Raw genomic sequence first — 12,078 nt, forward strand, 5'->3', positions numbered from 1 at the left:
ATCCAAGTCTCAGGAGAGCAGGGCACTGCTTGGCTATACCAAGAAGCACTGATATTTCCTGTGCTACTTTCAAGTAACTCAGCAGTGACTAAAGGGAAGTGGCACTTAGAGTAAGCATTTATCACTAAACAGCAAATGACTTTAATAATACTAATTGTAGACTGCCTCCCTGCCTCCCCTTCTATGTTATAAATGAACAGGGAGGAGGAAGAAGAGATAGTGTGATCTCCTGAAGAGAGAATCAACAATCTGATTCAGTTTATATTTATTTAGTTAATCAATGTGAGCACACTGGAAGCCTGCAGTGTGCCTCGCACTATGCTAGTCACTTTGGGAGGGTATGAAAGAATAGGTCCATGTGTTCATCATCTCATGCCTAAACCATTCCACCACCTTATGGTTGGTCATCCAGACCATTCTCTTCCCTCTTTGTGGTCTTCCACACCACCTCCAACTTATCTCACGAAACATACATCTGATTCCATTTTACTCCTCCTTGATTAGTTTCTTGCTGCTCTTGTGATGAAATCAACTTTCCTTTTTGAGGTCTCCTAGGTCTGGGTTTGTATTTACCTTTCCAACTTCTCACCCTCATCCACTATTCTTTAGCCTCATGAAACTTCTTTTGATTCTCCCAATGTGCCAAACTTTTTTGGCACCTCAGCAGCTTTGATTACCTCCTGGAATGCTCTTCTCCAGCTCTCTTCATCTCTATGCCTCAACAAAATGTCACCTCCTCAGAGAAGCTCTCACTAGTCACCTTGTCTAAAGTAGTTCCTTCATACTCTTTTCTCCATCGTATTCTTTTCCTTCTTAATGCTTATCACAATTAGTAGTTACATATTTGTCTTACTGGATAATCATCTCTTTTGTCCAATTTGGTTTAAAGCTCAAGTTCAGAGACTGCATCTGTCCTGTTTTTATAACACCTGTACCTAGCCAAGTTCTTGGCATGCCTGGATGCCTGATATATAGTTGATGAATGAATGAGTAAAGCGTCCATGGTTTTCTCTCTATCCCACCCTAAGTTCTACCCATACTAAGTGGTGCTCTCTAAGTTGCCTTTTTATGACTATGTCTTTATACATAGCCTCATCCCACACTCTCCTCCTAACAAATTCCTTCTCGGCTTCACCACCTTGCTCATAGTGTTCCTTCTCTGTGAAATTTTCCTCCAACACCTTCAAAAAGTTAGCCAATCTCCCTCTGAGTTCTCCACTGGTACTTGGATGACATTTCTCCAATGTCATCTAACTGTGTGCTTGTCTTTCTGCCGCTAGGGTAGGAGTACCTTGATTCCTGCCTTCTGAGGAGTCACACAGGATCTGGAATGTGATGGGTGCTCGACAAACTAAAGTTTAACAAATACAAACTAGCTGAGGAGGGTTGGCTTGCTCACAGAATTAAGTATTAAATTGTGTGGCATTGATCTGATGCTTTGGAATTTCAGAAAGGGCTTGGTGAGGGCTGGAGATACCAGAGAAGGTTTCATGGAGGAGGTAGTTCTTAAGCTAGTCTTTGGAAGATGAATTAAATATGAAAATGTGAGGGTAGTCCAGGCACCATAGAGCATAAGAACAACAGTGGTTAAGTTTGATCATGGCTTAGTTGGGGGGTGCATAGTTTTCAGGCTACAATAAGATACAAGGATTAGAGGTGAGCTAAAATTCCAATGCAAGAGCTCATAACCTCAGTTTTCCTACCGGAAAAATGATCTTAAATACTTGCTGCCCATTTGCCACTTAAGAGGTTACCATGGGAAAAAAGGTTAGATGTCTTTTCAGATGGTGTCACAGGTGGTGCTGTGCTAGGCACTGTGTGGCAGGAAGATCTTGTCCACTTCTGTAAGGCAAGGCTATGTGATAAACTGAAGACAAATGTATCCTAGTGCAAGATGAGAAGGAAGGGAACTAACTAAACTGGTGCCCTATTATATGCCAGGCACTGTGCCAGGAGCTGGTGCAATGAAATAATTAGTAGAGTTTTAATACTTAATATGTCTCAGGCACTGTGCCAGGGCAACACTATTACTACTACTGCTTCCTGTGCTAATCGTAGTAATAATGAAGGCGACAAATAGTACCATTCATTGAACTTTCACTATGTGCCAGATGTGTGGGTTATAGTAGTGAAGAGAGAAGACAGTAAAATCACGGTAATTTTAGACTTGAAGTAAGTATAATTGGATTACATAAGGTTAATTCAGAGTCTAGATTTACTTTTCATCTCTGGCATTTGAAATTGATCTGGTCTGTTGCATATCCAGTGAACTGTGCTATGAGAAGCCTCATAGAATCCCCCCTAGAGAAAAAGATCTCCTTGAGAGTTTTGCCTGAGAGTGTACTATTAGGAAATCAGTCCTTTGTTTTAAGGCACTACATCTCTAAAACTACCCCTGGAAGGAATTAAAAAATCATGTGACTAATAGCTATTAACACCTTAATGTGGATTCCTTGAGGAGGAAATTTGCTGTGGCCTTGGGAGCTTGGGAATCTCTTTTATGTATCCATGCCCACCTTGACATTACTCATTGACAATGATGTAAAATGGGTTCCCTGCACTGTCTGTTTACATGTAGGCTTATGTAGACATCAATGACTTGCCTAATGCCTTCCGCTCTTCCATTCCCCATAGCTGGTGCCAGTTGACCCTTACTTACAGCTCTAGCCTCAGCCTTCTACCAGGCTGAGAACAATGCTTTCTTCATATGCTCTTAGTCCTATTCTGCCATTATTCTGGGAACAAATAGGTAATGACAGGGTTTCTGGCATCTCTTGAGGATGTATTATTGAGAAGGTTTCTTCCCGTCACTCTTTACCTTTATACTTGGCAGATTGCACTCATTTGCCATTAATATAAGCCAAGAGATGAGGTTGGCTTTCCCATCATTATGCACTGGCCTTGAGGTGTTTTCTTAACTGAACAAAACAAAACCAGCCAGCACTTTATGCCATTTCTGCAAGTGAGCTTCACTCCCAATGTAGTCCACCAAGTAAGGAACATTAGGAATGGTCTAACAGGTTGCCTCAGGGGGCTTATTGTGTTCTCTCTTTTCTGTGCTGCTAGCAAGAGGAGAGTGTCTAATGGGATCTGTGACATTTGTAGGCTTAAATGATGCGATTTAAAGAGCTAAATCAATGGGCTGGGCAGAAAGCCAGAGTGTAAATCCCAGCCCAGATAACTGCCCCGCCCTGGACCTTGTCTGTGAGGAGGAAAGCCTTACTTTCCACCTAACTAAAAAAATGTGCTTTTAGTGGGATGTGGTATCTGTGCATGGCTTGCACTCTGTGCCATGAGGATTGAGCTTGAATAGTGAAACCCTTGTGACCTCTCACCCTTATCCATGCTTACCTATCCACTTCTGCATCTTTTCAGATCCCTTTAAGTCAAGCAGATTTAATCTGATAAACTTGTACAATCTCAAGTGTAAATGGTGGATAATGAGCAGATTTAATGACTATGTACCAGGCACCGTGATAGAAGCTGATGAAAATGGCTGGGTGGCTTAAAGCTACACCTATTCTAGGAAAACAACTACATTTAAAGAAGAACCTTAAATGCCCAATCCAAAAAGTAACTAAAGTGAAATTTTATGTACAAAGGCACAGGAGTAGGCTGGTGAGAGCAAGACTGTGTGTGTGTGGGTGTGCATGTATGTGCATTTGGTGGGGTAATGATTTTGAGAGCATTTTGGCTCCTTCCATAGTACCACTTTGAGAATTGTCTAATTTTAATGTAGTGATACTGATCTTTCCCAGAAAGGACCAGATCCTGAACCTTCTTCAGGGGATCTCAGAGGTTATCTAGAATAATCCCCTGCCCAATGAGAAAGTCTCTTGACAATATCCTTGTTAAGTTATTATTCAGTTAATGAAAATTTCCACCAATGGGGAACTCACCACTTTCTTACCTCTGCGGTGAATGCTGACTTTCAGCAAATGCTTTTCTATGATGAGCTGAAATCACCTGCCTACAACTTCTATTCCGTTGCCCTAGTTCTTTTCTCTAGAGCAACACTGAGCAAAACTCTTTCTTCTGCATGACAACCCTTCAAATGTTCTATTTCAGCTCTCATGTCTTTCTCGACTCTGAGTCTCCCCTTCTCTAGAATTACGATCATTCTAGTGGTCTGCTTCCAGTTATAAATTATTTATTCTTAAAGATTTTGTTTATTTATTTGACAGAGAGATACAGAGAGAGAGAGAGAGAACACAAGCAAGGAGAAGCAGGCTCCCTGCTGAGCAGAGATCCTGATGTGGGGCTCAATCAAGGACCCTGAGATCATGACCCGAGCCAAAGGCAGATGCTTAACCCACTGAGACACCCAGGTGCCCCTTTATATATGATTTAAAAGACAAATGCATAGAACAAAAATTATAAATCTATGTTAATGGCCACATAGCCTATAAAGATGTAAGTTGTGACAATAACAACATAGAGGGGGAAGAATGGAGCTGCATAGGAATAGAGTTTTTATACTATGGCAACTAAGTTATTAATTGAAACTAACTGGCTATACATTGAAGATTTTGATTTTGATTTTAATCCCCTGCATAACCATTAAGAAAATAATTAAAAATATTTAGAAAAGACCCCCTCTTGGTGTACCTAGCTGGCTCAGTCAGTAGAGCATGAGACTCTTGATCTTGGGGTCATGAGTTCAAGTCCCCTGTTGGGAGTAGAGTTTACTTAAAAATATATAGAATAGGAAATGAGAAGTGAATTGGAATGATAATTTACTAAAAAAAACAAACACAAAAGAAGGCTGTAATGAAGAAATTGAGAAATGAGAAATACATAAGACATATTAAAAATAAATAGCAAAATGGCAGAAATAAGTCCAGTAACTAAAGTTAGAAGGATTTGGGTGAGGGCAATACTACATAATGTTATTCCATTTAGATATATTGGTGTTTGAGGGTTTTTTTTTGGGGGGTGGGTACTGGAGGGGAATTAGGAAGTAAAGATCCAGTCAACATGTGTAGCACAGCACTGAGATCTGGTGATACAGAGTTGGGAGTCATCAGCATATTGATCAAAGGTTCTCAAATCTGACTGCACATTAGAATCACCTGAGGACCTTTTAAAAAATATCTGTGATTGGGTCATAATACCCCCCACCACACACTGCTGGTAAAGAATAGTACCTCAGGTGAATATAATATGCAGCCAAGTTTAAGTACCATCATTATAAGGTTACTGGAGCTGTTGGTCATGGATATGATCCTCAGTGAGAATGCAAAGAGATCAGGGGAACTGGAGAGGAAATTTCTATTCAGAGTGGAGAAAGGTCTAGATCTTCACTGTCCAGTATAGTAGCTGTTAGCCACATGTAGCTATGTAAATTTAAATGAATTAAAATGGAATGAAATAAGAAATTCAGTTCTGCATTATACCACATTTCAATACTTAATAACCACAGGTGACCCATGACTACCATAGTGAACAGCATAAACAGAGCATTTTCATCATTATCAGAAGTCTGACTAGACAGTGCTAGATGACCTAGATGTCTCTTCTACCTCAACAATGTCTATAATACAGAGGACGTTTTCAAATGCAGAGTAGAAATATATAGTATCTATGCTAAAGTGTGGGTACTTTCATTTCCATAATGCATTTGCATGGCTATGGACATGTGGTGTTTTTATTTCTGTAAGGTCCTCAAGTCTTTATTCCTTTCTCTTTGATGTCCAGGGGAGTTATGTAGAACTGTTGGCAGCTGGATTAAATCGATGCTTTTCATTTCATCAGAGGGAAGGCATGAACAAAAAGTATATATTTGCCTCCCTCAAGTCACTCATCTGAATCGGGAAGTTTAAATCTATTGCTCAACACGCATTATCACTTTGTCTGCATGATGTTCCTCAAAGTAGTCAAGGGAAAGGCAGAATGGGATGATATTGATTACTGTAAATAATAGGCAGTGTAATTGGTTAAAAGTCTTGTTTTGATTGTTAGTCTTGGGACTGGCTTTCATCCCAGATTCTACAGGCCGTGAGAAATGAGTGTCTCTTTTGTGTTACCCCATCACATTGGAATCTAAAGTGACAGTGTTCACATAGGAGCTTATTGGCCAAATAATCCTTAAAAGGGGCAGAAGGACTTCTTTAAAAGTTTATTTATCGCTTTCAGCAGGAATCGCCATCTTCCAGTGATTCTCCAAAATGACCAACACAAAGGAAAAGGGAAGAAGTACTTGTTACACGTTCTCTAGGCTATTTAGAAAACATGGAGTTGTTTCTTTGGTCACATACATGCAAATCTACAAGAAAGGTGATATTGTGGACATTAAGGGAATGGGCACTGTTAAAAATGGAATGCCCCATAAATATTATCACAGCAAAACTGGAAGAGTCTACAGAATTACCCAGCATGCCATTGGCATTGCTAAACAAGGTGAGATTCTTGCCAAGAGAATTAATGTATGTATTGAGCATATTAAGCACTCAAAGAGCTGAGATAGCTTTCTGAAGCATGTGAAGGAAAATGATCAGAAAAAGAAGGAAGTCAAACAGAAAATTACTTGGGTTCAACTGAAGCACCAGCCTGCTCCACCCAGAGAAGCAAACTTCTTGAGAACCAATGGAAAGGAGCCTGAGCTGCTGGAACTCATTCTCTATGAATTCATGCCATGATAAGTGTAAAAAAAGAAAAATAAAAGACCTCACGACTGTAATAAAAAAATAAATAAATAAATGCTTATTTATGCTAATATTTAGGAATATAAGTTAGGGGTACACAGGAAGAAGCAAAAAGATCAGTGCCTTGAGCATAGCTGGTACTAACTAAAATTAAAATTAATTAAAATTAAAATTAATTAAAAGATCAATATTGGCTGGAGTTTTGGGGAGGTGGTTAGGAAAAGTATGTGGAAGAGGTAAACCTGAGCTGTCTCTGAAAAGGCTGTGTGGGATTTAGATAGGCAGATGTGGGAGTTGGGAAACCACCTCTCTTATATGTGGAAAGGGGATGGAAGTCAAAGGTTCAAATTAGCACCGTCTTGGGTATAGCAGTGTTTGAGAAGAGAGGGAAGCATGTAGGAGTAGCTAAGCTGGGTCCATTAGTTGGAAGATACTGAGCATTTGGTTGAGAAAATAGGTCTTGATCTTATAGGCATTGGGGAGTCACTCTAGGTTCTTAAACAGGACGTGATCAAGAAAGCTGTATAAGATGACTCCTATGGCTGTGCCAGTAGTAAATCAGAGTAGGAGAGAATAGGATTTTTTCCATAAGATAATGGAATCCCATATCCAATGCTGGCTGTCAGAATGGAGAAGGGAAGAATGTTAAGAGTTATTTCAAAGAAAGAGAAAAGCAGGGCTTGGTAATGGATATAATATAGGGGATGAGGTATAGAGAAAACCTCAAGATGACATTCAAGTTCAAGCCTGAGTGACCATAGGACTGGTAGTGCCACTATCCACATGACTGAGAAAGGCTCTTTGCTAGGCTGGTTACTGGGGCCCTGATACTTTCAGTGGAAACTGAATTTATGTCAAACTCCCATTTCTTCATAACCTCCATTTTATTTCAAAGATGCTTATTTTGCCTTCTTCTTGGTCTTCATCTGGCAGTGACTCTTAGCATTTTAACTTTGTTTCTCTGTCCCAGAGAGTTCTGCCAAGTAATAATCATAAATGCTTAGATGCACTCAAGAAGTTCTGCTGAGTATTCCCTTCTAATGCAATCTCCTTCAGTGTGACTGTTTGTAACCTTCTCATTTTGCATATTGGGATCTTTAAAACCAGGTCACCCTTGTTGTTACTGAGAGAGTTTTACTTTTGTGAAAGGATACATTTTCTGCAAAGTTGGATAGATTTCCACCTCCTTTCTTGACCCAAAATTTAAGATTAGGACTTGAATTGTTACAATAGTACAGTTTCAAAACAAGAGCTAAAAATTTCTCAGGGGACTTCCCTGGAAATAATGGTACATACCTATATGTGTGAAATGGTGCCGTTTAAAGCATAGTGCCCAGAGAATTAGGAGACCTGGATTCTAGTCTCAGCTCTTCTGCTAATTGAAGTATGAACTCGAACAAGTCACATTTATCTCTTCTTTATGTCTCTGTTTCTTTTTCTGTGAAATGAGAAAGATAAAAAAAGATGACTGCTAAGGTCAATGCCAGCCCTAAAATCATCTATGTTGCACAGCTTTAGCAACATTTATGATACTTAAAGACCACTGTGTTAGGTACAGAACCAATATGTTCACTCCATAAAGATAGGAAAATAGGATGATTCAGGCTAACAGAAATGAAATTTGAGACTTAGTTACTGGTTTGGATTGTTTTTATAGATGAAATAAACTAAATAATTCAGACTGAATAACCATTCCCTTTGACTCTGGGGTCAATCCAACAGTATATGCTAGTTCTCCTAAAGTAGAATAGAATAGGACCCAAAGGTAGGTAGCTCTGATTTTCTGAGGTCTGTGCCTATAGCTTTTTGAGTGCTGATTCCCAGAAATAGCAGTCATACTTCTCAGAGCCATCTTAAAGAGTCCTAGTAATTTTATCATAAGGGGAAACAGCCCAAGATCTTTCCTCTAATAGAGACTCCAAGGAGTGTTTTACTCCACTATGCCCCTTCCAAAAATTAAGACTATTGCCAGAGTATCTCTTTTGCCTATTAATGATCCCCTATGGCTGTGTTATCCACAACTTAACATTACAGCTTCTGAAATCTGGATAGCAGATCACCTGGAGGTCAGAATGTTCTCTGTGGACCCTATAAAATATTGCTATAAATGTATTCCAATTTCTTTAAGTATTTGCACATACTACCTCAATATGCACTGAGCACCATGTAAACAGAGGGGCATACTAATACATACAAAACCTCTGTTCAGCAAACTTTTCAGTTCTCAACTCAATTCAACCCTGTCCATCCAGCTACTTGTTCTATCTATACCTTGCTCTGTGGATTAAATGCTGATGTAAACTGTATTCTTCTTGGCTTCAAACTTTGGCTCTTTTCAGACTTTTTTGCCATTAGAGAACTGCCTCAGGTTACAATTGCCTTGTCTTGTATCTACTGTGTTTTCCCCCTACTATTTTCCTTTGTGAGCAAGTGGCTCTTACAAGTGAGATTGAGACAGTATGTTTCATACTGTCATATGACTATAGCAGTTTAAAGTGCAGACACAAATATGTGACCACAAATGAATAATAGCAAGTCATTGGTGATACCTGGTGTGGTTGTCCTAGGTGTTCTTCTGCTACATGTTCATTGTTTTGCTGTCTGCTTCAGTCACTAAAGGATTTAAGAGGAATCTGGACTGAAAACCTGAAATGGAGAAAATTCTCCCAATGAACTAAAATTATGTTTGCAAATTAAGAAATGACTTCCACAGATTGATTTTGGTGGTGGAATACTTTGATTCAACCTGAAGAACACCAGTGATTTGTGGACCTGTAATCTGATAAATACCAATTGATCAGAATATTTTGAGTGTTATTTATATAATTAGTCATCCTGTACTACTACTTAATAGTAAGCAGTTCTGTAAGTTATATTTACAGCTTACTGTACAATATGGGAATTTTATCAACTCTCAAATTTTCTCAAATACTAGCATCTTACGATACTAGTATTTATTAAAAATATTCCTCTTGGCCCTTGTCTCTCGCAGAAGACCTATGTCTCAAGTCAGGAGGCTTTTAAGCTTGCTCTTTAGTTTAATGGTCCCTAATATTTATCAAGGTCTTTATGATTACAAAGTTCTTTTATATATACTATCTCATCAAGTTATTTTACATATCTTTGTCTACCTCACTGATTTGCTATCATTTACTTTTGTTTGTTTGTTTGTTTTAAGATTTTATTTATTTGTCAGAGAGAGATAGAGAAAGAACACAAGCAAGGGTAGGGGCAGGCAGATGGAGAAGCAGACTCCCCACTAAGCAAGGAGCCCAATGTGGGACTCCATCCCAGAATTCTGAGATCATGACCTGAGCTGAAGGCAGATGCTTAACCACTATCATTTACTTTTTAAAATGCAGTTGACTCTTGAACAATGCAGGCATTATGGGTACTGACCATCTATGCAGTCAAAAATCCATGTGTAACTTTTGACTCCCCCACTTCTTAACTACTAATAGCCTACTGTTGACCAGTAGCCTTACCAGTAACATAAACAATTAACACATATTTTGCATGTTACATGTATTATACTCTGTGTTCTCACAGTAAATTAAGTTTAAGAAAATGCTATGGAACACTACATCAAAAACTAATGATGTACTGTACAGTGACTAACATAAAATAAAAAAGGAAATGCTATGAAAATCATAAAGAAGAGAAAATCTATTTATAGTACTGTACTATATTGAAAAAAATCCATATATACGTGGACCTGTGCAGTATAAGCCCAAGTTGTTCAAGAGTCTACTGTACATGAATATTTTCAGCATCACAGAAATTAAGAGTTTGCTATACCACCCGGGGACTAGTAGGTGGCAGAGTTAGAATTATAAGTCTGTAAGACCCAAGTCTAATTCCATGTTCTAGGTTTTCCCATCTGGTCCATTCAGTGTAAAATGGAAAAGTGAGGAATACCCTATGAAATATAGCAATTTAAACAAAAACCTTTGTGTTATTTGACCTCTGCAGTGATCCCAGGACTGCACGTTGTATTTGAAGATAGTTACCATGTTTCTGCTGAGATCCAAAGAAGATTCTGCCCTTACATCCTTTAGCAAGTTGAACTATGCTTATAAATCATTTTAAGTGACAGAAACTTTCCTCACTGATATGGACTAAACTATATGCCCTCCTGCTCAATTCAGACGTTGAAGCCCTAATGTCCAGTGTGATTGTATTTAGATTAAGGAAGTAATTAAAATTAAATGAAGTCATGAGGGTAGGGCCCTGATAGGATTAGTGCCCTTATAAGAAGAGACATCAGGGAACTCAGTCACTCTTTCCACCATGTCGGGACAGAATACCTGCAGCCAAGAGAGCTATTTCCAGAAACCAAATCAGCTACCACCTTAATTTTGGACTTCCCAGCTTCCAGAACTTTGAGAAATAAATTTCTGTTGTTTAAGCCACCGAGTCTGTTTTTATTTGTTATGGCAGCTTGAGCAGACTAAGACATCTGCTGTAGGCTTCTTCTTACCTTGGAAAAATTAAAAAGTTTAAGGAAGGTATCACTGGTGGTATCTGGGTGGGTCAGTCAGTCAAGCATTTGACTCTTGGTTTCAGCTCAGGTCTTGATCTCAGGGTTGTGGGATCAAGCCTTGCATCTGGCTCTATGTTCATCATGCAGTCAGCTTAAGAATCTCTCTCCCTCAGTGAATCATGGAACACTATATCAAGAACTAATGATGTAATGTATGGTGACTAACATACCATAATAAAATTTAAAAAATGAACCAAAAAAAAGGAGAATCTCTTTGTCTCTCCTTCTGCCCTTCCTCCCCACGTTCTCTCTCTCAAATAAGTCAATCTTAAAAAAAATGTATCAACAACATTCTAACAGTTGTGTGTGTATATGGGACAGATTGATTATACCTATTTTGTTTTGAGGGGATACATTTAAATGAACAGAACCCACTGATAGTAGGCATTGAGAAGTTGCCCTGGATTTGGAGTTAGAAGGAACTGAGGGAGCTTTGTTAATGACTTTTTTTTTCACTAAGGGAGGGAGTCAGTAGTATTCTACCCCTTGAATCTCAGTGTAGCACACCAGGAATTTATGTTGCCTGCTCAGTGGATTGGCCTACAGCTTTGTATAGGAATTGATAATTTATGATTAGAAGGGCTTGATCTGGCTCTTAACACTCTTCTTACTCAAAGGTGTTAAAAATGTTACATACATTATACATATTTATCATATTATTATACATCATCCATTTGTAATTTTGGTTTATACTTTGAGCAAAACTATTATTTTGAACTTAAGTCAAAATGACAGTTTCATCACAAACCCAGTTTTATATAGCAACTTCTCCTTCCTCATTTTTCTCTGGCTGCTCATTATTGTATTCCTTTACTTACATGAACTGTTGAACATTCCTAGATTTTTTTGGTACTTTGACATGGCTGCTGTTGGAGGGGTATTTTATTTTAT

The 12,078-nt window shown here is 38.7% G+C and overlaps 1 protein-coding gene and 1 pseudogene across 1 annotated transcript in view; one reads left to right on the forward strand and one right to left on the reverse strand.

Annotated features, from left to right (window-relative positions):
• Positions 1-12,078, reverse strand: part of TRPC5 (transient receptor potential cation channel subfamily C member 5) — a 249,785-nt gene that overhangs the window by 133,589 nt on the left and 104,118 nt on the right. The window lies entirely within an intron of this gene.
• On the forward strand, positions 6,165-6,638 carry LOC116854903 (annotated as a pseudogene).

This window comes from Lontra canadensis, unplaced genomic scaffold (assembly GCF_010015895.1).
Source record: "Lontra canadensis isolate GAN:19392208 unplaced genomic scaffold, GSC_riverotter_1.0 scaffold96, whole genome shotgun sequence".
Taxonomy (NCBI): Eukaryota; Metazoa; Chordata; class Mammalia; order Carnivora; family Mustelidae; genus Lontra; species Lontra canadensis.